The following is a 26,848-nucleotide window of genomic DNA, read 5'->3' on the forward strand; positions in this document are numbered from 1 at the left end:
GTCATTAAATATAGTTAGATTAAATATAGTTAATTATAGTTAATTAAGGCATGTCATTAAATATAGTTAATACATGATCTACATTAAATATAATTAGATTAAATATAGTTAATTATACAGTCAATTAAGACATGTCATTAAATATAGTTAATTATACTTAGATTAATTATATAGAACTTAATTATACTTATATTAAGACATGTCATTAAGTATAGTTAATTAAACTTAAATTAAGTCATTAAAAACAGTAACATGTATGTATAAACATGAATATTGAAAACATATACATATGTATATTAACTTTTATTAATTAAATGTTATAGTTCATGCATTCTTTCTAGGTGATCATAGTCTTTATATGTTCTTATGTACATGTATATGTTATATTCTTACGTACATGGACCATTAAAATTATATAGTTAATTACACTTAGATTAAGGCATTAAGATGAATAACTATACATATACATGTAAACTTGAATATTGAAAACATGAATATAAGGCATTAAGATGAATAACATATAGAAACATGTGCATAACACATACATAAGTTACATAAAATATTAAGACATCAAAAGATCAATAAGATAGATGTGTACATTATAAGATCAATAACATACATGTGCATATATCTGGAGAATATAATGTACCCATATCAAATGTATAAAAATAGATCATATATCAAATGTCTAGAAATAACATACATAAAACATCAAAATCTCCATATAAACATGTCTCTGGAAATAACATATAAAACATCATTTAGTGTCCATGATATAAACACGTATCTGGAAATAACATATAAAACATTAAAGTGTCCATATAAACCATGTATCTAAAAATAACATATAAGACATCAAAGTGTCTAGATATAAAATGTATACATATGGAAATAACATATAAAACATCAAAGTGTCCATATAAATATGTATCTAGACATAACATGTGTGTAATAAAATAGAAGGCCACATATGATCTAATCAACTACATCCCCCCTCCTAATCCTGGACCTTGTCCCCAAAAGGGTCTATCAACTGCAACTGAACCCTGTGTCAAATGATAACTTGAACCATTTAATTATGTGTACAGAAAAATAACATCAAGATCTACATGTATATAAATTATCAAATATATATATATATATATATTGTAACATACCTAGGACACATGACGTGTAGGATCTGTCGGTGTCTACAGATCAGCAAAACGTAACATACTATCACTCAAACCCTATAACACATACACAAACACACACATATACATAAATTTAAACATATAGACATATTATTTACTATAATAAAAATAAATCTAAACATATAGAGATTTTTACCGTAGCATTATGTAATGCTCTGCCGATCTAACTGATATCTAAATCATGTAATGAAAAAATAGTACCAACATCCAAGTCAATAGTGCGGCCCTAATCTGAAAGCATGGAAGTAAATAGACCAGAATATGTAGCACTGAGATCCTGAGTAGGGGGGGGGGGGGGGGGGTGCTATAGGGTCCTGAGTAGCTGGGGTTGGTGTTGTAGCCTGGGCTTGTGTAGCAGCAGGAGTAGTAGAAGGTGTAGGAATGTCCTCCTGCCTTTGTGAATCCTCTAGGATTGTTTTACGTGACAAAATATGACTAATCTGAGAGCTAATTTCATGAAGTGGAATCCCTGAGAGTGTAGATAATGCTCGATATGCATCTAAAAGATCAAATGCTAAATATGATGCCAAACAATGCAATGCATCCACCTCTAAGACTGCAAAAATGTATATAGGAGAAGGTATGTCTGCAACTCCATAATCATCGTCAATAGGTGTGCTAGATGATGCAACTGTGGGAGCGGTACCTCGAGACCGTAGCATATATCTACCACATCGATTAGAAGAAATCTCGTGTAACTGTGTGGCGACGTTGGCGATGCTCGAAAAAATCTGTGTCCTAATTGTGTCATCAGGAACACTCTCACCTGCAGCAGCCATCTATAGACCTCTCAGCATAACCAAAAGGTTTGGACCCACCATTTCCCATTTGTTAACGGGCACAGGAGTGTCCACAAGTCTAAATTTGTTAGAAAGTATCCCCTGACCCTACCCAACATGCCCTGGATAATTTGTATAGTCAACATTGTAGTGTAAATGAAATTCTGCAAATAATTGTTTGCAGAAATATAGAGGGAACTCATCCTTCTGTGGCCATCTATGATGAGTAGCCAACCAACGATGATACATCAATGGTGTGACAAGTGGATCAGTACACTTCATCACAGAGTAGCCTCTGACTCTGCGATAATTTGTATAAGATGGAAACATGGATTTCACCATGCCGGTGGAAAATCTGTGTGTACTTCATAGTGCCAGTGACACTGTGAGATAAAGAAGAATAAAATGTCTCAATGCTCATATCATCAAAAGGGTTGTATGATTCAACTGTCTGAATCATACGAAATAACTCATCTCGCATCGTTATGACCTTCTCCCTATTAGGGAGGGTGGTAGAAGAGGAAAGTGAGGTATCCAAAACTTACATAGCACGAGATAATCTCACAACTGTATCTCTAAATAACTGTTGTCTATCACGAGTGGAGGACGTCGATCTGTGTGTTGTACCAGACTCAGCAGTCTGACCCCCACCACGAACACTGGCATCCCCTGAGGATGCAGGAGCATGATCCCCAAAACCAGATGCCATAATGTATATATGAAAATAAATATTAGGATATGAATGTGAAGCTACAAGAGTGATAAATATCTAGAGATCTGCACATGCATATATATACAAATATAAACATACAATTGTATTTAAATCAAAATAATTAAAAGTTAAATTTAATTTGAAACACACGTACATATAAATACACAACATTAAATGTACGGTGCTAAATTCAATCATGTAACATACATATGTATTTTAAAACAAATTATCTTAGAGACCATATCTAATGTACATTGTAATGTGCTCATGCAAATGTAAAAAATAAATATTTGTACATGTACATGTGTATATGTAATAAAAATAAAATAAAATTTCTTGATTAAATGATAACTAAGTGTACACATGTATACATGCAATAAAAAAAATATAATTCTGGACTAAATTCTAGATTTTGATGTAAATGCTTTGATGATTATGGCGAGTGTAGATGAGAGTTAGGACATAGGGATAGAAAAATTTGTTACTAGATAAGTAAATAAGTTTAGTTAGCAAATGTTAGTTTACAATTTAGAACTCATGACTTAATTTAGTAGTTTGAATTAGAGTTAAGAATGTTAATAAAGTAAATGGGATATACTTTTATTAAGGTTGATAGTAAGGTCAGTCTATTATGTGCTAGTAAACATATAGATAACTATTAGAACCTATAATAGATGTAATGACCTAGTAGGAGTCCCTAGGTCCCCTTAACATATATATGGATAAAAATACCTAGAAATGTATCATAAGAGGTCGTTATGTGTCATTTGGTAATGTAAGAATCATCATTACCTAATAAGACCTATTATATCCTAATAATACATATTAAGACTTATTAGAAGCTATAAAAAATAGTATGACTTATTATGACTCCTATGTCCCTTTAAGACACACATGTATGGATAACGTACTGAAAAACTCAACATAAGTGATCTTAATGTGTTGTTTGGTAATGTAAGACTCATTATTACCTAACAATACCTATTATGTGCTAGTAAACATATGAATACCTATTAGAACCTATAACAGACGTAATGACCTAGTAGGAGTCCCTAGGTCCCCTTAACATATATATGGATAAAAATACCTAGAATTGTATCATGAGGTCCTTATGTGTCATTTGGTAATGTAAGAATCATCATTACCTAATAAGACCTATTATATCCTAATAATACATATTAAGACTTATTAGAACCTATAAAAAATAGTATGACCTATTACGACTCCTCTGTCCCCTTAAGACATAGATGCATGGATAACGTACCTAAAAACATATCATTTAACTAATCTTAATGTGTTGTTTGGTAATGTAAGATTCATTATTACCTAACAATAACTAGTTGTTAAAATGAACAGCATCAATATCTAAGTGTGGTTCATTCGGTCAGTAGAGGGCCTATGTTATGGTTAGAATGTGGTATGGGTTATGATTGTAGTTAATATAGGGTTATGTTAGAAGGTGTATTTAATGTCAAAATTAATTTCACCATAAGAGATTATTGTTTCACCTCTAGATCCATCAGGTTATGTTAGAAACTGAACAATGTCTCCTAAAGGTTTGCTATATTTTTTACTAATGTTTTTCTACATTTTTACCTCATGTTTTTCTATATTTTTTAACTAATTTTTTTGACATTTTTACCTAATGTTTTTCTATATTTTTACCTAATGTTTTTCTATATTTTTACCTAATGTTTTTCTACACTTTTAACTAATGTTTTTCTACATTTTTATCTCATGTTTAACTACATTTTTGCTAACAAATTAATTTAAATACCATTCTAAAACAATCTAAAATAATTTAAATAATTTAAACATATTAAAAAAAAAAAACAATTTTAAATATTTCACTCACAAAATAGGTAAAAAACAACTACTTTAAGTACAATTAACATCTATTAATCAAAAAACACGTTAAAAAATTATTAAAAAGTGGGGAGGAAAAAACCACCAACCAGTTACGGCCGAAACACTTGACCCGCTCTCCAGGAAGCTAGGAACTGCAATAGTGAAACTGTTCCGACCGAAACACCTTAAGATATCACAACGGGTGACACAGGTTTATGCTTCCACCCTTGCATATTATAAATTTCTTACAAACATTAATTCTACTTTACTAAATTATCTATGAGTAATTTTTTATCTTTAAACTGATCTAGAATTTCACTCAAATGATGATACTTTCCTAATATCTCTTTGTAATAACTATATTTTTTTCCAAATTTTCATAATCATAAATAATAATAAGTATCTACTTTCAAACATTGAGATGTTTTTCAATTGTTAATGGTGACTTTGTTTATAGAAAGGTAAACATGTAAGACATTACTAGTAAAATGAATAGATTTATAATTCATAAGAGCTTAGCACTAAGTTTAAGATTACTGCATCCATATGCCTCAATGAAATATTCTAAATATCTTTAAAAAATACAAAAAACGTTCTCTTTCACAAGAAGTTTTCCATTAGCTCCAACATAGATTGCATCCATGTCATATGCATTTTTTGGACAATCATTTAGTTATATTGACAAATGCAAAATTTCTAATCATAGTCAAGGCACACAAATCACAGTGTAGCATATCATGAAGTCAATTAGAGGCCTCTGTATTCTTTAGATAAGAAAACTCAAAACATAAGAAAACAGAAACACACATTCTATCTTGTAGGATTCGTATCAAAATTTATTTTCCTTTATTTTGAAAAAAAAAAACTTGCATTTTAAAAGTCAAGAGCCAATTATAAATTAAAACCTTGATTTAATAGAATGTGAAATACTACCAAACATTAATAAAGAGGAAATCAAATTCTTTGCTGATTCTAGCAAGTCTAGTAGATTATTTTTTGAAAATTGAAATATTTAATAAGTACATATTTTGACATAGATAATTGACTAACTTCGTATAATAAAATATTTGTATATTTATTTTCTAGAAACTATTACAACAATCAATCTTTATTATTTTTATTTGAATTTTGTTTACTATTTCAATTAAGATTGAAGATGATTTTGAATTAAGGATTTATACTCTTATAAGTGGAGTAATTAAGTTGGTACACTAGATGGTCTTCCCTAGGCCTGGAATTTAATGTTCGTATTGGCTTGGAATTTGATATCTTAATTGGTCGTTTTTGCACTTTTGAACCGTATATGATAGGGTAAAAAATTGTAAGACCTTATGAATTGATAGACTTAATTTTTAGAAAATCGTCAATATGACAAATAAATTTATCACTAAACCATCAATATTTGTTATAGTCAACTTAGTATTTTACTTAATATACACAAATTTTTGGCAAGTGGATATACCACCAAGCCCAATAGGTTTTGAGACTCTCCAGCACCTCTAACAAGCCGATATAGTCAACTCTACACATGCCTTTGTTTATGACGTTGAATCCGCAGTGTTTTGTACCCGGACACACAGTAATTGCAAGGTGTCCAAAAGGGAATCTCTAAAATTAGTAAATAATAACCATTTACTAATTTTTGGCAAGTGGACAAACAGCTGTCCAAACCACCCATAAATACAACCGCTATTCATAGATAAGGACGAACAGCTGTCCAAGCTACCCATAAATAGTGTTGCTATTTCCGGGTCAGAAATAACAGCTGTCCAACTAACAATAATTAACAAGGCAATCAGTGGAGTGGTTGTCACCGATAGTCGTGGATAAATCCTGTTCTTTCTGGCCAGAGAGAGGACGGTGGATGGAGGAATCCTTCTCCGTAATTACTCCACTTTTTACCATTGAAATTGATTTTCACTTGGAATTATGCAAGCAAACCTGTCGTACTTCCCCTATAAAAATTCCAACATACACATTAATAATCGTTGAACATTTGTTTAATTTACAACTGGTTAGTAGGCTAAAGCACATCACCTTGTAGATTACATGTCAATCTAAGAAAACATTCATTTTTGATGGTGTGACAACTATGTTACAAGTTTTTGAAGTGAGTAGATTTTCAAAAATATGTATTAGAAACTTTTATTGTTTCATGTTATTGATCAATAGTGTATTAATTTTTAGTAATCGTTTTGATTAAGTTTTTGTTAAGACTTTATGAGTCAGTATGAGGAAGAAGGAGAGAAAACTAAAAGTTTAAGATGAAGATGATTTGTAATGTAAATTTAGTGAATTTTCATTGGAAATTAATTCTCTACTTTTGTTCAAAGTTCTTGGAATGATTTTTGTATCTCTCCTATGCTATTGGATATTGACATATTAATAATATTTTTAAAGACACCAACAACTTATTTTATGGTCCATAACTCTTTCAATATGAATCCTAAGGTCTAAAATTGAAGTTGGAGGTCCTATCAAGGGACTAGATAACCATTTCCTTCTTAGATGAGGTATTTACTCTAAGAATGGGTATATTGATTGGCTAATATATTTTTGGGTATGAATAGATGGTATTCATGTCAATAAGTTGGTGATGTGTGTTCTAGCTTAGTATTAAAATGTCTATTGTTTATTCGATTTTGCTTATCTTTTACTGAACATAGATGTGAATTAATTATTTGATATAGTTAAGTTAGTATAGTTTTATCTTGTGGATAATAAGCTAACACATGTCTTTATGTTCATCAATAAGTAGTTTTATGCACTTGGTAGTTATTTCATATGTTAAACAAGTAGAGGAAAATAAGAGTCATCTAAAATGTAGTTAGCAAGTTGGTCATCAATTAAGGATGCATTTGAGGGTTATTGGTAAAAGGGAAAACAAAGACATTAGTCATTATTGTTGGAAAACATTTGAATCAAATTGTTCCTAGTACAAGTGTTATACATGGTCAAAGACATGCTGATTGGGAAATTTCGTGTGGCTATATCAAGTAGTATCAAGATCTATTATGGATCCTCAAATTGTACAAGGTAGTGGCACAAGGCACTTGATGTATATGATTGGTTAATCTTGCTCACATATTAATGTAATGTAAAAGGTTGGCATTAGGAGAATACATGTAAGTATTGACACTACCCAATCAATAATAAGAATAAAGAGATTGAGTACATAGTTTATGGGTGCTCCAAATCAGCTTTTGATCCCCTTTAAATCGACAAGCATTTGTTCGGTTCACTATCCAAAGTGTTAATGTTGATTAATAGTGATAGTTTAACAACTTGTGATATATGTTGGGTTGTTAGTTTAATTGGTACATATGAGAAATGTGATTGTGGAAGTTAAAAAGTGATGACATCTACACATATATATCAACTAGCATACATATATATTTAAAACAAAATAAGGATAAGAAAATTTCTAATTATTTAAAAAATCCCTAAATTAATTCAAATTTTGGTTTGAAGATAACAATTAATGTTTCAAAATGATTCATGTATTGATTTTACTCTAGAGAAATTTTATTATATCTAGAACACTATGAGCATGTAATCGAGGTGTCATCTCGATAAAGGTTAAATTAGGGAACGATATGGTGAAAATAGGAAGGGGAGAGAGTAAAAGAGTATATTTAAGGGAACACAAGTGTGAGAGTGTGAGTGTGAGAAGGGGGAGAGACACGAGGTAGAGATAGAATTTAAATTAGGGGATGATATGGTGAAAAGAGGGAGGGGAGAGAGTGAAAGATGATATTTAAGGGGGAGATATATGTAAGAGAGAGGATGAGAGAAGGGTGAGAGGATGAGAGATAAGAGGTAGAGATAGTTGATAATAAGGGGGAATAAATGACCTAAGAGGGGGAAGGAGATGGGATCAAGCAAGAAGGGGAGGGGAGAGATAAGGAAATGGGAGAAATGGAGGGGGGAGATGAGCTTACAATGAATATAATGAGAAATGACCCTTAAATGGTCATGCACAAGTTAAGGGCTTAAGGTTACAATCAGTAGTCCACTAGAAATCACTACATCGTTATAGGTCTCATTGAAAGAAAAATCATAAAATTGAAATAATACCTTTCAACAATTACAATTTTCATTAACTTAGAAAGCCAGTTTGTTCCAAGGTCTTTATTTTCATCTCTTGAATTTTTTTAGCTTAATGGTCTATAGGAAATACTAACCGAAAAAAAACATGAATGTTGTTTTTGCATGAACCTCAAATCAATTTGTGATAATGTGAATGTCAAGGAACTAACATTTATACTAATCACACAAATATAGTTTTCAGGAAGGAGAAAGAAACTTTGGTCATTAGCAATGTTTTACCAAATTGTGCCTAGAGCAAATTGATGGATTTTTTTAATAGGTGCTAATGCACCAGAAAGACAAAAGAAGGTTCTTTTTTACTGCTAATGCAAAATTTGGTGAATTCACCCAATCAACAGTGTGTCATTTAGTAATAGTTATTAAACCCATAATTTGGGCATACAAAAAAAGGCTCTATGTTGACCCTATAGTTAGAAAAAATGTTGCCCAAAGTAACCAATAGAAAACATTATTTTCCCTCTCCCTCTCCAACTGAAAACATAAACATGATCTTCTTAGTAATGGATAATAATATAGATATAATCTCATGATTAGCTATATAAATTCATTAGAACAAAGGTCATGTTATGCTTGAAATATAGAGGGAGATCTAGATAGCAATTAAAATATGCAAAATTAGAGAAATGTGCGCAATACTCTAGAGTAATTGAGCTTTGTAATATCATGTCACATGCTTCTACAATGCATTAACTCATTTTTTTCAATGTGCTAAGAAATGTGAAAAGGTGATAATTGATCTAAGCTTCAAATCACCTTAATGGTAGTCACTCTATCTACATGCTTGTCCTATAATGGGAGATTGGGGCTTGGAAGAAAATGGGCACATGCTTTCACTTTTTCTAAAAGTCATGAATAAACTCGGGAGCATGTGATTGGGTTTTAAATTAGTGGGTACTTTTTTTTACCTCCAATAAATAATTTCTAGAAACTGCGTGTAAAGTTTATGAATCCCAAGAACTTGCTCATCTTCTGGCACAGTCAAGGAATGACTATTGAGTCTCTAATACATATTATTACTCATTTATTGTTTTTTAGAGTATAAGATAGAGATTTACTATCTTGATTTTGCAAAGTATAAGATAGAGCATTTTCTATCTTTATTTTACAGAATATAAGATAGAGCATTTACTATATTGATTGATACTTAAAAGTAATGGCAAAGATGAGGTTATCTTACTAGATGACAACCAAGTGTGACACCAATATGGTGTGTGAGATTATTACCCATGTTTATTCCAAAATGTTAGGGGTTTGAAGCCCAAAATTTTTCATTTTCATTAAATGATTTTTTCTCAAATTACAAAAAATGTTAATTCGCATTCATTGCTTATAAGAATATGGAGATAAAATATTTTATTTATAGTTCCACCTATGCTTGCTCAAGTTTGAAATAGTTCACAATAATGATTTTCTAGGTTCTTAATTATATGGCCCCACATTTATATGTTTGGAATTTTGTAAACATCTAATATTCAATGTTTAATAAGTTTATTGAGTATTTTCCTTCAATGCAATACCTATGGTGAATTTTTTATTACACCACAATTTAATGTGGTTCTTCAAACATTAAAGTGTTATAGAGATATGAATCAAAAAGAGCTTCCAAGCATATCTTTACACAATTCTACCAACCAATTTACTTCTATTAAATTAACCATCCATACCTACAAAACAATTTACTCCTATTGCATTGACCATCACACTTATTCGGCGTACCTATTGCACACCAAGGTGCGATTGCTAGTATTTAATATAATTAAAACTAGTAGTTGCATGCAACATTGAGTGCATAGGAGTTTGCACACAAAATAGATCAGTACTGCTGTAGACAAAAATCTAAAACTAAAATTCATATAAATTATACCTAACAAAAATATATAATTAAAATCAGCTAAAATATCTAAATTTAATTATTGATCATTGCTTGGCTGCGGTTGCACTTCTCTTGAGAATCCACACAAATCACTTTATCGAGGCAATGGCCACCCTTTAGATTACCAAATTGATTAAGGATAATGGGGTCTCTAAGCTTTGGTTGAAGGATGATTCAATGAACATATGTAGTGCCTACCCCTAGTTTACTTTTATTTTATATAGCTGAATTCTCTTAGGCTAGTTTCCATAGTTATTGTGATATGATTTAGGGGTACTCGGTTACTTGATTTGGTTGATGTTGTTTTCATATTTAGATTATTTATTTGATGAGCTACTTTATTCTCAGATATTTCATGTGTTCATAGTTATTTTTCAATGATGATGCTTTGTTTATTTCATAGAGTGATTCAGTTGCTTTCATAATTACAATTATATGGATGATTTATATGTGGTTTTAAGGTTACTTACCCAATCTTGCATGTGTATTGTCCAAATGTATGTTTTACTTTATGTTTGACATTTCTAATGTGGTTGAGGGATGATGTTGTAGTCACCTACTAGTTGAGATCTACATGATGTACCACTCCCCACCATTGCCTATTTAGCTTAGATATATATGCATATGTACATGTTCGAATTTTATGTAGATTACAAGTACCAAACATTGACTTCCCTAAATTGCTAGGATGAGTGTGCCCTATCGCAGTATCTCAATGGTAAAAGAGCAGAGATAACTCTCAAGTCCACATCCTAAACCTGAGCCAATTGTCCTAAAATATAGGACAAGTATCTGAGCTATTTACATTTTTGAATTTGTCAAGTGATGCGAATTCGAGACTTTTGACCTTTGAGTTTGAATTTGTACTTTGTCTTTTAGATGAGTTTTCTTATTAAATTTGTGGGTCAGCTGTGATTTTTGGTTATAATTGAATCAAACAAAGATATATTAAATGTTTTAATTTAAATGAAAATTTTATAAAGAGAAAATCAATTTTTAATTATATTGAATTAATTGGGAAATGAATTAAATAGAAGAAATAAATATAAAGGTTTAATTAAAAGACCAAATTTGACATAATTATATTTATGTAATTTAAAAATAATAAATTTAGAAGTTTCATTTAAATAACAAACTTTAAATATTATTATTAGTTAAATTAATAAATATGTTTTTCTAAATACGTCTTCTTATTTAATAAAAATGAAGTGGGAATAAATTAAATAAAGTATATTGTAATTAAAACACAAAAAGTCTACACAAAGAAATAAATAAATTACAATAATAAAAGAAAAGTCTTTTGCATGTTTGTAAAACTGAAACCCTGGAATGAGAAAATTCTTTAGTAGGAGATCAGAGCCTATTTCTCAACACACAAGTTTAGAGGAACAATTTTTGGAAGGATTTTGGGAGACATGAGTTTTTGCATTCTTCAAGCATTTGTCGAATTTTAGCATCAGATCGAGGTAGGAATTATGTAGAGTTTATCATAGTAAATCTTTCAATTTAACTCTATCTTCTTTGTGCCTATTATATAGATCTTTGTTTAAGGAAATCGTATTTTAAAAAAATTGAAACCCTTGTTCTTGAAACAACCATTCTTCTTACTCGAATCATCTGAGAGAAAAGAAAATTGAAACCCTCATTATAATTGATTTTGGAAACAAAATAAAGCTAGGGTTTGATTTGAATTAATATGAATTGAATTTACAAATTGATTGAGTACCCTTTATCTATTTTAAATTAAAATATTTAGTACCCTTTATCTATTTTAAAATTAAAAAACTATCAGAAAGAAAAAGATCGCCTTCCAGGTTTGTACCTACAATATTTTATTAAAAAATCAATCTAATTTTTATGGAGAGGCGAGTCATTACCCCACCTCTCCCTTCTATTGTTGCATAGCTACCAAGCAATGGGGGTGCCAAGTAGCATGCGGTTGCTAAAGCAGCTCGGATGTACTTACAAGCAGTGTGTGACTACCTAAGTAGTTATCTCTCTTTGGGAGAGGGGTCGTGTGAGCCTTAGGGGTTATGAATGTAGGCCCCACCAAAGGTTTGTCCTTTTTTATTATCAATGTTTTAATTTTTTTAAAAATTAAATTAAATTTTAGTTTATTATTATTTTTTTAATTAATTAATTTTAGTTTATAAAATTTCATTATTGTATTTTAATATTATTTAATTTAAAGTTTAATTATATTTAGCTTTTTATTATTGTTAAATGCTAATTAAATTTAGTAATTACATATAATTGATATTTAATATAATAAAAAATCAGATTAACAAATAGTATTAAAATAGTCTCTTTAAATTTTGACTTTTTGTTTAAAGGGATGTTTTCTAATTGGATATTTGGTCATCGAAGTGACAAGGTAATACATAGTTCACTAGGAAAATATTGACCCTTATAAAATGAAAATGAAACTTAGTTTTGATCTAACTAAAATTGGAAGCTTTATCAACTAAGATATCTTTGATAAATGAAAACTCCACTTTTTACTCAAATCAAAAATTTAGAGAGTTATTATAGAAAACTGAAATGGTTAAATAACTATACTTTTCTTAATTACATGATGAGATGTTATGTTTTATTTTATGACGGGGTTTGGGAAAACCTAGTATTTTGGCCAGTTAGGTATGGGAAGTGATTGATTTATGATGTTGTTATGTAATATTGTGATTTTCGTGATTTAACCTTTGAAGAACTAATCAGTTATTTATTTTGATTTCCATTTTCTTGTATAGGACTTATGTGAACATTTTGATTTTATGAGATTCTATGTTATGAGCTTAGGGTAGGTTATCTTTGTGTATGTTGGGAAGTGGCTTGCAATGGAGACTAGGGCCCTAAAGAGGTTTCCTAGGTAACCCATTGTAAGTTGTATTAATAAGTGATAATATTTCATTAATGGGGTGAAAATGAATTAGCAAGAGTTAGTATATTACCTCACCTATTCCTTAATTGCTAGTACAGGCTAGGATGAGAGTAGAGAGGATGCTTGGTTGCGACCTTGCCTTGTTAGTATGCCTTGTCCGTAAGAAATGATACTAATGCTACATAGAGTCATTAGGGGGTCGGAGTCCAGGGAGGCTGCCAGGGTAACCTTAGAGTTGGCTCATGCGATGACACTTGCCCACATGCATATTAGGTTTCCTATGTGTCTTTGTTGCCTCTAAGATTATATGTTACTTGTGTACTTGGTACCTTTAAGATAGATTATTAGCAGGATTCCTTGACCTAGATTTTTTTTATGACTTGTGGATTGTTATTTGTTTGGGACTTAAGATTATCTCCTCAACATGGTGGCAGTGGGTCATTTAGGTTCCACGAGGTTGGGTGGTAGTGTTTCTTAAATACCCTTGAGATCCGATAGTTGGATGTTGATGCTGGATGTACCTTGTGAAAATGTTCTATTCTTTTGATCTTGTGATTATGTTCAATGATTGCTTTTTGGTTTATTGTACTTTGTTTATTTTAGATCTTATGAGATGTTGTTGTAGACACTTAAAATTATCCTAAATACTATATTAATTGATTTAATATCTCCTTTGACATATAATTAATTATATTTTGTCACATTCCTCTACTTATTTAAATAAGTTTATTTAATTAAATAAATTCACTTTCCTAATGTATTTAAATTTAATTTAAATGCATCCCCTCTAATGTGTTACATTTATTTAATACATAGTGCTCTATAAATCCCCTTTTAAATAAATTTTAGTTTGTTTAATTCCTCCACTTCATTAAATTTTATAATCCTATGATTAAATTAAATCCTAATCCCACCTAAAACCCAGCCTACCATCCATCACTCTCATCCTTCTAATCCTACCCACTAGTTAATACCACTTAATTATCCTAAATACCTTCCTAAGCACCTTTTAGTCCCTAAGTGTTTGCTCACACATGTGTGAGCAACTCAAGATCCAAGAAAGACTCTCTTTTATTAATTTATTCAAAAGTCTCTTACACTCTTACACACTTGTCCCCCCTTTCCTTTCTCCAAGGTTAATCACACATGAGTGAGCAAACCTTCAGCCATCTCTTTCACCAAAAAGGGTTATGTTGACCTTTGCATGACTTGTCCCCTTAGCCCATGTGTCTCCCTTGTGGAACCTATGTGGATGCCACATAGATGCCACCTCCTCAAGGCCTCTCTCAAGCTTATAAATAGAGCCCTTGTCTCAAACATTTTCCATCCACCTCATTTGCATTGTAATCATGCTAGTGTAATTCTAGAGCTCTTAGTAGTTTTTATGCATTTTTGCTAACCATTGGTAGTTGCTAGATTCATTTTGTTGCATGGTTAACATAGTTTATTTTCTTGCATCCATATTCATAATCCTTGAATTCTTTGAGCATGGTTGTATCCATAACCAGTGTTTAAAGCATTCTTTTCACATCTAGTTAGCTTCATACACATTGTATTTCACTTCAAATCATTTGGGATTCATTCAATAGTTGTGTTTGGGAGAGCACATCCACATCCCTCACTATTGAACACACCAACAAGGCCTCTTATGGGCACCCTTGTTGAGCTGCTTTGAGGTTGCATGTGGATTCTAATCTTGTGGTTGCATAGTTGTAAAATTGAAGTAGAATAGTTGTATTTCGATCTTGTTTGAATCATTGCTATACATGTACAACTAACTTTGCTTGTTTATGCATGCTCCTGACAAGTTAGGTTTGCTTGCATACAGTTGTATCTTATGATGATGTATATATTCTTTTAGCATTTCATACCCTGTAACTTGTACAAAGGATGATTATGCATTTTGGTTATGCCATGTGGCATCTTTTGTACTTGTATACTATTTCTTGTGATTTTGAACTTATGGTTATTCTATAACATGGACTTTGTTTACTTATCAGATTTAATCATATTGAACCTATGTATGTGATTCAACATCGTGGAGCCCTTGAGAGATGTAACTATTTTATATTTCTTACGTGTGTATGTGAGTTATTGATTTCTCTATGTTATCTATCAATTTTTTTAATCTTTAAAAAAATTGTTTAGTGAACTTAGTGAAACAATATGTTAATTTCTTTTGGGTTCCTTGGCGGGGTGTTACAACATAGTTAAATGCCTTAATTGTTCTTCTAGTCCCTATTGGATTATTGATAACATTATTAGGAGAACTATTGACATCCTTAAGTTTATGGACAAATATCACATAACTCATTTCTATCGTGAATTGAATATGGTGGCTGATTCAATTGCCAATGTGGCGGTGAGGTATGATCAAGGGATGATATGACATGGAAATGTGAATTTATCCAAGGACATCATAACATACATTGATTGTGAAATTTTTAATGAGAAGGAAGGAGTAATTATTAATGTAATTGAAGTTACTCGGAGGTGATGCATTATTCATTACAAGACGTGGAAAGATTAGAAATGATTACATAATGCAACTATGTATCTGTTCTCTCACATGCTTTCTGGGTGTTTTTGAGAGCCATTGTTTGTTATTGTGATCATTTTTTGCATGTTAGTGTGAATCTTTTCTACTGTAGCTCTATGTTTGGCAAGAACCAAAATAAGAACTTGGGGGGTCAACACAAGAGATGAGAACCATCAAATTGTGAAAAAGGAGATGGTGCATAAAGTTTTGGGAGATTATGGAGAGGGGTGCCTTGACTACGTTCATGGAGAGACTCCATTGTGGAAATCTACAAGTTACTTAGTTATTCCTAAGGAAGTGGAACAAGAGTATGCTGAAATGTTGGCAGTCAGAATATCACCATCATTGAGGAGCTCATTTCCAAAGTGACTGGTATTTCAATTGTGAGAAGGAAATTCTATAGAGACCATAAATTCTCAAATTCCACTATTAAGGAGTTTCCCAAAGAGTTAGGTGATAGTGAGGCTCTCATTAAGTAAGAAGGTAAAACCTATTTTCAGCCCAATTGTATTAAGAAGCTTTGACATTTTGTTCAATGTGCTATTGTTTACTATGTTACTTTAGATGAGAGATTTTCAAGGGTTTTATTTGTACCATTTTGCCATTTTGAACCATTTTGGACATCAAATTAAGATTTCCATTCCATTTTATCTTTACTCATCGATGAATGCCAATATTAATGGTCCAAGGGAGAAAATTCTTACCAACCCTCCCCTCCATGATGGTCTAATGTTTCTTATTAATGAGTACATTAAAAATCATTTTTTAGAGAAATTTATTAAGGTAAAGGGTGTGGAGGAAGATGATGATGAGGTTTTAGAGGAATCTTAGGGTATCTTTGAAACTAAAGATAGTAAGGGTATGCACTCAGAGGATGAGGATGTGCACCAAAAAGAAAAGGCAAGGGAAAGTGTTCTTCCCTCAAGGCCCCTGTAAAGGCTTCTCTAAAGTTCGCTAAGAAAAATATTAAAGTTCTTTGAAGGATTTTGATGATGACTACTTTGAGGAGGATGAAAAAATGGAAACTGATATTTAGGATATCAGTTCTAGCAGGAGAGAACAAGGGAAGTGAGTAGATAAGAAGATGAAGAACAATAACCTAGCCATGAAGCATGGTAGAACCCCTTGTGACAAAAAAAAAAGCCAAAGTTTTTATTTTGTTTGATGAGTATGAAGAGGGGGGATGATGATATAGATACTAACATTGAAGAAGAGGGCACTAGAAAAAACATCAAGCCATTAAGGAAGAAGCAAAAAGTTGGAAAATGAGAATTTGGAGTTAGTAGAGGCTCAGACTCCTCTCTGAATCTCATTAAAGCTTAGTATGGGGATGACTCTCCCATTGAGGGGGCATACTAGGATGTTGATATCACCCAAGCTACTCAGGCTAAGCTTTCTGCTAAGGATTCCCTTGCTCTTTCTAAGGCTAGGAGAATGGCATGGAAAAACATGAATATGAACTTGGTGAGTTTTGGTATTGCCAGGGAGAAATTGGACCTTATCATTGGAGAGGTGGAGCTAGGAAAAATTGACCTCCAGGAACTTATTGACCCCTCAATGATTATTCTTAGTGATTATAAAAAGAAGGAGAATATGGGTGTGCTTAATAATGCTAGGAACAATTTTCTGGATAGTTTTAGATCCATTAAGTGGTTTTTTCATCAAGTCATGGACTTGAAGGACATGATGGGCTCTTTGGAGGGATGGATTGATAGTTATAAGTATCTTGATATTGCTGAGAGGGAGAGTCCTATGTTGGGCTCTTTGATTGATATGGAGGACTTTCATAGGTAGGAGGCCAAGGTGATGGAGCTTGACAACAAGGTAAATAGCATTGAGAGCTCTCTAGAAAGCATTGTTGATCAAAGTTATAAAATTCTCAAGGTCTCCAATGAGCATGTTAATATTCTCATCAGTATGGTGGAGAGTAATCCTAGGGAGAAGGCCATTATTACTATTCCTGAGGATCAAGGTGGTATTATTAAAAGTAAGGAAGGGACTAGGAGGAGGACCATGGAATATACAAAAAAAATGATTGTAGCGGTGTAACACCCTACTCGAGAACTCAAGAGAAATTAACCTACTATTTTACAATGTTTTACTAATTTTTTTTAAAAAGAGTTTTTAGAACATATGATAAAAATGTGGAAGCAATATACACATGTACATCAACTACACATAGGCAATTACAAATATAGTTTTCATTCCTCAAGGGTTCCTGCACATTGAGTCATGTTTAAGAAGTTTTTATTAATTAGTTTTAATCTTAAATACAACATCCATAATCATAAATGAATAATATATACATAATCACATAAGAAGATACATAAGTGCAAATAAGAAGGTTTTATTAATTAGTTTTAATCTTAAATACAATATCCATAATCATAAAAGAATAATATATACATAATCACATAAGAAGATACATAAGTGCAAATGATACAATGAAGCACATCCAAATAACAATATCCACTCAACATGTTGCAGGGTATGTAATAATAAATACAAGTAAATCATCTTGTAGGATCTTAGGACATAAGGTACATGATACATAGATCCATCAAATGAATAGATATATAAAAGATAAGAATAAGAAAGGTAATGGTACAAATACATCAACAAACATCCAACTTTGGTGCCAATCTGAGGGGGACCCAAATGGTAAGGGGTGGGTGCAAGAAGTTGAGTCCCACTTTTGGGCAAAAAGTGAAAGTGTTTTCTTTTTTTTTTTAAATTTTCTTTCATTTGATGTCTAATTTTGAGGCACTTAATGATCAAATCTCAGAAAACCCCAATTATAGAAAATGTAATGCTCGAAATCTAGTTTCCAAATATGTATATTTATTTGAATACTTACATTGTATAAATTGCATTTTAGTAGGTATGTTAAAAATCACTTTTTCAAAGTGTCTATTTTAGGACCATACCACACACATGTACAACCACCCTTTTTTAAGTAAACAAATAAATTTTTGTAATTTGTTTTGGGAAAAGGTACCTAACATAGTGGAAATTGATGAGAATATTTTTACTTAATTTTTTGTTGATTATTTTTTTTATTGGTAAGAGGTTGAAGCCAAGATTCATTATTTTGTATTTTTTTTATTAATTATTATTAATTATTTATTTAAGTCGAGTGGGAACCCAAGACCTCCTAGATAAGAGGCTCACAATTTACTTTTGTATTGTAGGCTCTTGCCTTGTTAATTCTTATTTGACAATAAAGTGGAGTTTAAAAACATTTGGTGTATGACCACCATAATTTGATGAAAACTTCACTTTTTTTCAAAAAAAATATTTTTATATTTAACTAGATTCCCTATAGATTGATTGCATGTAACTCATTTTTCAATAAACCAAATATCAAAAAAGTTACTAAAATTTTAGTAAAACATGCTTTTTGATTTTTAGGTACTTATTCCTCTTAATAAATGTGGGAAAATTATTAAAGCATATAATATCGCTATGAAAGTTACATTTTTAGAATCCATACAATAAGATCTATAATGGGTTTTGATTTCATCAAAAATTCAGTCAAGAGTCTTGTTAAAAAATACAAACCTTTGGTCAAGTTCCTGCTCTAACTTTTAAAAATGGGTACCTATTATTGAAATTCAAAAAATGTGTACCCATTTCTAAGAGATTTGATGAGCCCCCCAAAAGACCAATGGGCCTGCAACTCAATGATTGAGGAATTTGTAATCATTTGTTTGACAGATTTGAGTTGCAACATGAATATTTGTAGTAGAACATTATCTTTTTTTGTCTTTTTTGGATTTGACATTGAGAGGTTTTGAATTTTATTTTGGGTATAGAAGCATGGGATCAAATCAACATAGAAAGAGACAAAGGAAGGATCTTTCAACTGATAAAATTGCAGCAAATAAAGAGGAGGCAAAACAACAAAGAGATAGAAGAGAAAGAATTTGACAAGAAAACAATGTTGGAGCATCAAGTTCAACAATCATTTCAAAAGAGGACACTTTAGTTGAGGAAACCATGATGGATACACAATTTGATGAAGAAAATGTAGTAAAAGAAAACTTGGGTGCATCTTCTAATCCAATATTTAATATGGGTATGTCTTCAAAACCAAATTCAACTTCACCTGATGTAGATTTTCTTAGTCAAGATAGAGCACAACATTATGCTTCAAATAATACACCACAATCTAGTAATGTGTATTATAATGATGAAGCAATTGAAATAAAAACCAAAATAAAAAATGAAAATTGAACTCAATTGAAAATGAAATTCAAACCCCAAATGAGACTGAAAATCAAACAATTGAAGTGAACAATGTGAATGTAGACCCATAATATTTAATTGAGAAAGAAACTTCATTTAATGATTATGCAATGAATAGAGAATTTGAAATTGATGTTCTATTTTGGTTTGGTTTCATGGAGACAAATTAGGACACATGCAAATAGATTCTTTAAACATTTTTCTATAATAAGAAATTTGGTTTCCAATGTCAACCAATTGTACAACTAATTAAAATGATTAAGATATGAAAAGTGATGAAGAGGTTAGGTGTCTATGTCAAACCTGAAAATAAAGATGACTCTTTAAAATAAGTTATATCCACATTTTCTAGTGCCTTTGGTACAACTAGAAAGAAAAGTCAATCTAAAAATAGCAATGCAACATGACGAGAAATTACATTAGCTTTAGTAAATAGAAAAACTAGTGACAAAATAATGTTGAGTAATATAAGTGGATATATTAATGTTCATTGTAAAACTTTGTCAAGAGATGCAAAGAGAACAGTTAACTTTGAAAGTGATTTGACAAACAATCTATGAAATTCTAGTGGTAGACATCTGAGGTCTGATATGAAACTTACTAGTGAAGTTAAAATATTGATTGAATAATATTGGAACGATAATACAAGAGTGTCATCTAATACTAGAGATGTACTTAAATTAAGAAAGGGATCAAAAAATCATGATCCTATTAGCATGAATGTTGATGGTATTCCTTTGGGGGAGTATCCTAAGTATTGGAGAGTATTGACATGTTGCATTCATGACCATGTTTTTCATTGATGTTAACATAGCAGTAAGTCTGTGAAGATTGGTAGAGTAATAGACACAAATCATACTTGTATGAACAGAGTTTTCAAGTGAAGTGCATTTAAGGACATGTTTTATCTTGTGTCCTAATGATGAGGTTAAATGCGTAGAGTCTAAGTCAAAGATGTATGGAAGCTATAAGTAATTTACAGAGAGCAGTAGACAAAGTACATGGAAAGCACTTTCTGATGATCCTATTATATCTTCTAGTAGAGATATAATTTGGTGATGTGTGGTCAACCAGTAATAGGTGACAATTTAATGGTGATGTTAGTGAGTGTGCAAGCTCTAGTATTGTATGTGTAAATTTTTGTATATGATACGATTCGATAGCGCTATTTTAATTGTGAATTAATTAATTATCTTATTATAATTAATTGGGAAAATCTCAAGGTTGAATCAAGGAATTATTTTGAAGATATAATATAAAGGAAATATGCTTTTCTTGTTTGCAAAAAGTGTATCAAGTATGTTCTATGTGAAGTGCGAAAAGGAGAAGATTGTTTGGTGAATGCGAGTAAGCGATCCAAGGGATTATTGGATGCGAGATTTGCGATCTAGTTACAATATTAGAAGGAGCAAAGGTCACAATAAAATGGGTTGAAGGGGGTCATAAGTATCCGATTATGATATGTCCATAGGGGTCCTAGGATCCCTAGGGACACATGTCATGATGAAATGGGTCAAAGGGGGTCATAGGTTAGCCTACAATCCCCTTATACCCATATGATCAATTGCAATATGTCCATAGGGGTCCTAGGACCCCTAGGGACACATGTCGATATAAAATGGGTTGAAGGTGGTCAATTCATATTTTCCTTTTGATGGTTGATTTGCAAATGATCAATTACATTACAAATACCTAATTCATAATATTGTTAAACTAATCGGTAATTGAGATGTATTTTTGAAAGGCATGACTATAAACAATCATGCCTCCTATTACATGGAGACATGACTAATCATAGTCATGTCCCTCAATGTGCATACATATACCAAATCCTTATTGAGCCAAAAGGAAGTCACAATACCACAAGTGCAGATCCTTCTAATGGTTTTGATAGTTATACATATTTAGATTTGTATGTGGAATAACCATTATTTCTTAACACTATTTTTTGTATCACTCTTACACTTGATAAGTATAGAGATATATGTATTTGATTACAATATGTAACAAGAGAATTTGTAGATATAAATACACCATTCAAGAGTCAAGAAAATAAAAGGACACATATAGTTCTGATCTAAAATAAATCTAATCATTTTTTAACAATGTACAATGTACATACATGTATGTATGTTTATGTTTACATGTGTGTATTGCATTAACACATTATTTTATATTGATTAAATTTCATGAATAAAAATAATTAAAACCATAATGTATGTTAAATGTATTTTATTTTTTCATGATGTAGTTCTTGTTTTATGATGATATTAGAGAAATGGTAATAATGTTGCTTCTAAAATTGGAATGCTATGAAGCTTATTAATGGATGACTCGTCAAACCTGAACCCTTGGTATCATATAGACTAATGATGAAAATTACATCAAGTAACATTGCAAACACATTACGCTTTATATTATATAGCAAAAGAAATAAAACGACTCAAACATTTGATGACATATAGAAATTTGGGTAAGTGCACCAAGTTGTGGTGCCAAAAGAGGGGTATAAGTGGCCACTTTTTTTTTTCTCCTAAAATCAACAATTTCTAAAACTTCAACAAGAATTTAAAGATAGTTACGCTCAAAATTTTAAGATATGATAAAAACAAAAGTAGTAGTCATTTGAATCTATTTTCTAAACTAGTAGTTTTTTTTCAAAATGGTTTAGTTTTAGGTCCTCAAAAAAGGGGAGCATAGAAAGTGGTACTATTTTTCCAAAAAAAAACATAACATAGTGCAAAGTGTTGCCCCCCTAAAATTTTAACTTTTTTTTTGAAATTCTTTAATCAGTATGGTAAAAAGTTACCTAATATCGTGTAGTTTATCCCAAAATTTTTGGGTAATTTTATAATATGTATTTTTTTAATGAATTTTGCATTTGGACACATCCCAAAAATGTAAAATATTTGTGTGCTTCCCCTAGAAATGATTGAAAACTAATCTAAAATCAAAACTTATTTTTTCAAAGTATGTAGAATGGTCTCTAGTTTCTAAAAAAACTAAGTTGTTGCAAAATTTGATGAATGAGCTAAAATCTACACTCCAATTAGTACATGTTGGTTTTTGATAGAAAATGGACATACATTCAAAAGAAATTATAGTTGAAAGACTTAAAATAGTTCAAATTTGAAATAAATTATATGGTTAAATAGCTAACCCAGAGATCTACAATGTCACATAACCTGATTTTATCGATGGTCAACCACAAGAAAACTTGAAGGAGAGCACACAAGATAAATCAATAATTTTTTGTATGTTTGCTGCAAAACATGTCTTAGACCAGTTTAGAGACTCCAAACCTTTGGGTTGGATCCCCTAGGAAAATCCAAACCTTAGGCTTGGTACAATCCAAAGCTTTAAATAGTGTGTGTGTGTCATAGGCATGCAAGCTATGTAAAGCATTTTTAAACTCAGGTTTACACAACACACACATGTTATAGTGCACACACACTTTGTAAGCCTAAATTTCAATAGAGAGGGAAGAAGAGAGGGAGAGAGGGTAGAGAGTGAGAGAGTAGAGGATGGGGAGAGAGTGGGAGATGGGAGAGGGTGGAATAGGGAGAGAGAGGGACAAAGAAATGGAGAGAGAGAGAGTAGGGGATGGTAGAAGGTGGGATAGGGAGAGGAGAGAGAGAGAGAGAGAGAGTAGGGCTGGGTGAGGGAGTAAGGGATGGGAGAGGGTGGGATAGAGAGAGATAGAGGGAGAGGGAAAGAGAGAGGGAGAGAGAGAGAGAGTAGGGGGTGGGAGAGAGAGAGAGAGAGAGAGAGAGAGAGAGAGAGAGAGAGAGAGAGGATGGGATAGGGGAGAGAGAGAGAGAGAGAGAGTAGGGGATGGGAGAGGGTGGGAGAGAGAGTAGGGGATGGGAGACGAAGTGAGGGGAGGGAGCAAGGGAGGGAGGGAAGGAGAGAGACAGCGGGAAGGGGGGGGGGAGAGAGAGAGAGAGAGAGAGAGAGAGAGAGAGAGAGAGAGAGAGAGAGAGAGAGAGTAGGGGATGGGAGAGGGTGGGAGAGAGAGTAGGGGATGGGAGACAAGGTGAGGGGAGGGAGCAAGGGAGGGAGGGAAGGAGAGAGAGAGAGAGAGAGAGAGAGAGAGAGAGAGAGAGAGAGAGAGAGAGAGAGAATAGGGGGTGGGATAGTGGAAGAGAGAGAGAGAGAGTAGGGGGTGGGAGAGGGGGAGAGAGAGAGTAGGGGGATGGGAGTGGGTGGGATAGAGAAATATGGAGAGAGAGAGAGAGAGAGAGTAGGGTGTGGGAGAGGGAGAGAGAGGGAGTAGGGGATGGGAGAGGGTGGTTATAGGGGGGGAGAGAGAGGGAGAGTATAGGTGGGAGAGAGAGAGAGAGAGAGAGAGAGAGAGAGAGAGAGAGAGATTAGGAGATGGGAAAGGGTGGGGATAGAGAGAGCGTAGGGGATGGGAGAAGGTTGGATAGGGGGAGAGGGATGGAAAAATGGTGAGAGAGAGAGATAGAGAGAGAGAGAGTAGATGGGAGAGGGTGAGATTGTGTGTGTGTGTGTGTGTGTGACAAAGAGAGAGAGGGAGAGAGAGAGAGTAGGGATGGGAGAGGGTGGGATAGTGTGAGAGAGAGAGGGAGTAGGGGTGGGAGAGGGAGAGGGAGAGAGTAGGGGATTGGAGAGAGTGGGAGAGAGAGAGAGGGGGGGATAGAGAGAGAGAGTAGGGGATGGGAGAGGGTGGGATAGTGGAGGAGAGAGAGAGAGAGAGAGAGAGGGAGAGGGAGAGAGTGTAGGGGATGGGAGAGGGTGGGAGAGAGAGAGGGAGAGAGGGAGAGAGAGAGAGAGAGAGAGAGAGAGAGAGAGAGAGAGAGAGAGAGAGAGAGAGAGAGAGAGAGAGAAGGGGTGAGAGAGGGAGGGAGAGAGAGAGAGAGAGAGAGAGAGTAGAGAGAGAGTAGGGGGTGGGGAGAGGGGAGGGTAGAAATGGAGAGAGGGAGAGAGAGAGAGAGAGTAGGGGGGGAGAAGGTGGGATAGGGAGAGAGGGATAGAGAAATAGAGAGAGAGTAGGGGATGGGAGAGGGTGGGATATAGAGGGGGGAGGAGGGAGAGAGAGAGAGAGAGAGAGAGAGAGAGAGAGAGAGAGAAGGGAAAGGAGAGAGGGTGGGATAGGGGAGAGAGAGAGTAGGGGTGGGAGAGGGGGAGGGGGAGAGAGAGTAGGGGATGGGAGAGGGAAAGATAGGGAGAGAGAGGTTTTTCAAATAGTGCATACCCACTATAGTGTGTGCACGCTTTATAGTGCATACACACTATATGAAAACACCAAAAATGGTTATAACAAAAGTTCGGATCCCTACTAACCCATATTATTTTTTGGTCTATTGTTTATTATATTGTTCAAAAAAAAACACGGGGTTTCATGCTGTTGGAAGTTAACAAACTCCAAATTCAATCATTGGATACACTATTTGGAAAGACATAGAACGAATGAGACTCTTATGCTCAACAAGAAAATTTAATTGTGAAGCTACACCAACTTTAAATGTTGGAATCATATCATTATCGCATGTTAAAGAGATACTAATTTCTAGACCCAACAATGTACACACTCCATGTCATGCTGAAGGCACAACATCAATATATCAAGTAGGTGATATTCCATCTTTTACATATTATTGCCAAGGCACATCATCTTTGATTCAAGGTATGCAAAACACTCAACCTTATGTTGATGTTCAAAATGTTGAGGGAATGGAAGAGATTATAACACCTTCTAGAATTCGTTTTAGAAGACCAAAATATTTGATTGATATTGATACTAACATATTGAAATCAATGCTTGACAAGATTAGCAAGCATACTTGTCAAAGAAAAGTTAATTGTATGTGGAGATTATTCTTTGAAGAATTAAATATTATAGTTCAATGCCAATTATTTTTTCGAATGATGAGGAATTTTAAATTTAGGCCCATCATGAAGATTATTAGGCTAATAATGATGGATGATTCAAATGAAAAAAATATTGTAAAGAATCTAATGAGTGCATATGACAAATTGGGTTCTAAATCAAGCTCCAAATATAGTAATATCACAAGATGCGTACTTAAATCAACAATAGTAAGTATCCAAATGAAGAAATATCGACTCATGAGAAAGTCAAGAAAAACATTGAAATTTGGTAGAGGTACTCTAAGGAGAGCCATGGTAAGGTGTGAGAGATTGGAAGATCCAACAAAAAATGAGTTATGGGCATTTAGCGATACATTACCATGAAAGGATAAAGAAATTAGTGAAGCTTTGAAATCATTGATTGAAGATTTTTGGACAAATAACACACATATTTCCCCTAATCAAAGAGATGTTGTAAGAAGGAGTATTGGTAGCCAAAATCACAATCCACATGCAAAACATTTTTTGGACTCAAATCAGACACAATTTTTTGCAAAATTTATTAGTATGTATCCTTAAATTTGAATAAGTCAAATTTTTTTTGAGATGGGTAAACCTTTTTATGTGAAGATAAATCACATACACACAACTTGTTGTTGTAGGATGCTTTTCTAACCATTTTGATGTTTTTAGGCATATATATGTGTTTTTACATTCTAAGTTTGTTTTGTAGGATTATGACATGAATGAGCCACCTAGATCTTCAAGGAATTCATATCCAATATTTTATGTAAAATATGGGATGGTCAAAAATTTTACATGATGTCATGCTT

The sequence above is a fragment of the Cupressus sempervirens genome, chromosome 4 (genome assembly GCF_028749045.1).
Source record: "Cupressus sempervirens isolate cs-2001-9-10 chromosome 4, ASM2874904v1, whole genome shotgun sequence".
Taxonomy (NCBI): Eukaryota; Viridiplantae; Streptophyta; class Pinopsida; order Cupressales; family Cupressaceae; genus Cupressus; species Cupressus sempervirens.